The sequence below is a fragment of the Diachasma alloeum genome, unplaced genomic scaffold, assembly GCF_001412515.2.
Source record: "Diachasma alloeum isolate Michigan unplaced genomic scaffold, Dall2.0 Dall_scaffold_00499, whole genome shotgun sequence".
In the NCBI taxonomy this organism is placed as follows: Eukaryota; Metazoa; Arthropoda; class Insecta; order Hymenoptera; family Braconidae; genus Diachasma; species Diachasma alloeum.
In genome coordinates, this window is record NW_021680631.1 from 226092 (window position 1) to 230261 (window position 4170).

Genomic DNA, 4170 nt, shown 5'->3' on the forward strand with positions numbered 1-4170 from the left:
TGTGAACCGGCATTGCCTCCTGTATACCAATGCCCTTGCTCGTACTGCGTCTGCATCCCCATCCCGGTTTGGCTGTCTTCCCTCTCCCTGAAAGTCTGTGAAATTCCGTGCTGCCTCCGGTGTACCCGTGTCTCTGCTCACGCTGCGACTGCGTCTGGGAGTCGGGCCAGTTGCGTGGATTCCTGTGCTCGTTCAGTGTATTGCGCGTGTTTGCCGATGGCCCACGATCTTCCCTTGGGGGCTCTGTGTTACGCTTGGTAGGCCCGTTTGAGGTCCTGCTCCTGTGGCTTGAATCTTTTATGCCTGATTTGGGATGTCGTTGAGGAAGGAAGTTCATTTTGTCCTTCCTCAAGTTCTCAGTTGCACGCTCAGGCCTCTGTTTTCGTCTGGTAACGTTTTTGTCTGTGGGTTTGTCTTCCAGTCCTGTTGCTTGCTCTGTTGCACCTCCTCTTGGTATCTTTTTCGTCCTGTTTGAAGTCCCTATACTCCAAGTGGCACCTGAAACTGTTACTCCTGCTGGCAAGGCCTTCCACTCGTTATTTCAATGACGCTATCTCGTCTAGCAGACATTGCTGCTTGACTCCCGATATCAGCTCATTTCTCATGCTAGCCTCCTCACTTCGTGCTTCAAGATCTTCCAGCTCAGTCGTGAAATTACACCACAGTCTCTCCACTAATGTTTCAATCACAACCTCCAGCGCTTTCAATTCGACCTTGTCAACTTTGCTTGTGCCCTTTCCTGGCACCTCTTGTGTAATGATGTCGTCTCTGAGGGTTTTTGCTAGTGAGATCGTTTGTGTGGTACTCACAGTTCTCCCCTTTAGGGTCACGAGAACTCTCCTGTAGCTGCAACAATGAGGTCTCTCCCGCTTCCGTTTGTACCAGCTCGGTCTATTCGTTCCCCGTTGGTTCCTTCTCAACTGCGCCATTGAACGTGTGCAGGTTGGTCCCTTGGGGAGTAGTAGTCTTCGCCAAGTTGAGGTACCTATCTAGTGAAGTGCTTCTGAGTATCGTGTTGTCCTCTCTATCTCCGGTGTTTTTGGTTTTGCCTGGAGATCTGCCCCTTTTGCGAGAAGTGTCAGCTGGCCCTGCCACACTGATTGCTCGGTTTGACATCTTCCCGATTGTCTAAAGGTCTTTCCGGGACCTGTTTGATATTTTGGCTTAAGTGAACAGGTGTCCCGCCGTTTTCGACCGTCCTGGTCTCTCTGACCTGCGCCTCGTTAAATATTCCCATTCCCCGAGTAATTACCGACTTAAAGATTTTACTTTGTCGCACTGATTACTCAGTTTGGCATCTTCCCGATTGTCTAAAGGTCTTTCCGGGACCTGTTCGATATTTTGGCTTAAGTGAACAGGTGTCCCGCCGTTTTCGACCGTCCTGGTCGCTCTGACCTGCGCCTCGTTAAATATTTCCATTCCCCGAGTAATTACCGACTTAAAGATTTTACTTTATCATTCCTGGTGGCTCGTCCGCTGCATGCAAAATACTACGCACCGTTTTTTTTTATTGAAACCGTGTTTATTTGCTAAATAATAGTAAAAAAAAGAGGGAGAGGCTAAAAACCGCCAAAGTCGGTTATTATAATTATTTTTGATGAAATTTTTTTTTGCAGAGGGGTGAAGGGGGTGTGGGCGCAGGGTTAGAGTCAAATAATAAAATTAATTATTTTTCATAAAAAAATTTTTTTTTGGAGCAGTTCGGTGGCCAAATAATAATTCAAGTTATTACCGAGACTTGTTCTTCACTTATTTGGCTCTAACCCCTTCGCCCCCTCCCCCTCCGCTCATCTGCACCAAAAAAAGAAAAAACAATATCAAGAATAATTAATATTATTATTTGGCTCTAACCCCTTGGCCCCCCGCCCTCACCGCCCCACTACTTCAATGCAGAGAAAAAAATTTTTGTTTTTAATAATAATAACTTCCTCCCTTCGGGTCCGGAAGTTAATAATTAATATTTTATTTGGTGCAAACCCCTTCGCCTCCTCGCCCTCTATCGCTCTGCGTAAAAAAGAAAAAAAAATATGAAAAATAATTAATATTATTATTTGGCTGTCAGAAGTAGGGAATTTCTTTCATCTGTCAATTGTTCGGAGCTTTGGGGTAATTTCGAGCCCTTCACTTGGATTAGATATAAGCAGTTGATGTTTGATAGATATAAGAATCTTTTATTGGAAAGGGATTTGCTGAAAGGGTCTAATTTGTCTCACAAGATCCCTCTCGATAGGTGTATCTCTTCATTTAACGATTCATATCTCACCCGTAGGTGTGCAATTTCGATGCTCAGAGTCAAAGCGCAGGTTCGCCGAGCCAGTCCATATAATTACAAATTTGTTATTGATGGAAATGTTTATAAATTAAAACCATTCGAGCAGTGCCCTTGCTGCTCTTCGGGGGCGAGAGAATCTATTCTAAATGTTTTAGCTTTCTGTTCATTATATGATTTACCTCGTAAGAAGTATATTTACCCTCATTTAAGGGACTCCAGAGATTTGACATCTAATGATTTGTTGTGCTTTTTGGACTCTCCTGAAAAAGCTGCCACTAGAGCTCCCTTTCATTTTTTTGGCCAGCGCTCTCAGCTCTAGAGAGGCTGTGCTCGAGGGCCAACGATCTCTGTATATTATGACAGATCAATTGATTACTAGGTTTCTCTCTAACGTTACACTAGATTTGAATGTCTGTGATAGAGACTCTAGTCGCACTTACCCATTATGATTCTTTATGATTTAAGATTGATTACAATTAATTTACTTATTTTGAATGAGTCATTTATTTACTTTTACTGAGCTGTTATCTCGATCTCTATTGCACTTCTTGACCTCCTTATTACTTATTAGTTGCTAATTTTGATTCTTAGCTTTCTTCATTTAGTTTTATCAATGATTTGTATTTTCTTTATACTAATGAATGTATGAAACCCACCCTGTCATAGGGAGTCCTCCCCTGTGAGACAGGTGAATAAAATAAAAATAAAATATTATTATTTGGCTCAAACACCTTCGCCCCCTCCCTCCCCTCGGCTCCAAAAAAGAAAAAAAAAAGTAGCGTAGCTACTTTTATATTTATTTCACACCATTTCAATGTAGGTTTTCAAGCTCAGCTTTATAACTGAATTTCGTAACGTTACACGTGTCGCCGATATATCACTGTCCTTGTCGCAGGACATCTTCGCGACGATTCGTAATAATTCGGACATCCTCGATCGGATGATCTAATACCGTTGTCGCGGGAACTCACTCTGGTTCCAGCTCTCATGGTATAACCAAAGTTACTTTCACTGTGAATGAATTCAATTAGATATATACGCTAATTCCGAGTGTTATAACTTACAAATCCCTTCTATCCTTCACCGAATCCCACAAAAAATTAGCAAAAATAATTGATATTATGATTTGGCTCTAATCCCCTCGCTTACCCCCTCCTCCCCTCTGCTCTAAAAAAGAAAAAAATTTCATCAAAAATAATTAGAATAGAATAGAATAGAAAATGCGCGGCTGGTGACTTGAAGCGCCCAGAGTCACCTAAATCATACGATCTTTTGTAACATCCGCCTTAGTTTCGGTCAGTCACACAGCCTCAGCCCTGTATTTCTCACTAGGCTAATAAGGCTGGTGACAGACGCTTGTTGTAAGTCCTCTGGTTCCAGGAAAGCCTGGCCCCAGATTTTATAGTGACGGAGTGCTAACAGGGGGCATTCACATAAAATGTGGATGACGCCCTCCTTATCGCCTCCGCACAGTCTGCAGTCTTCTTGTTCTGCATGTTCCATCTTGAACAGATAAGCTCTGAGAGCTGTATGACCCGTAAGGAGCCCTACTGCTACCCTCAGATCCCCTCTGTGCAACTCCCGAAGCTTTCTGGTCCTAACTCTTAGTTGCCCTCTCATAAGCAGTTTCGCTTGTCTGCAGGTCGCAACTTTCTCCCAACGCCTGACATGATCCCGCTGGAAATGATCTTTAATAAGAGTTTTTCCCACTGCGAAGGGCATGCCAAGCAGGCCGTGTGAGGGCACCCTTTCTGTACCCTCCTTGGCCAGCTTATCTGCCCCTTCATTTCCCAGAATCTCATGATGACCTGGTAACCATGTTACGGTGACCTGGTTGTTTTTACCCAGTGTGTCCAATGCTTGCATGCATTCCCACACCACCTGTGACTCTGTAGTGG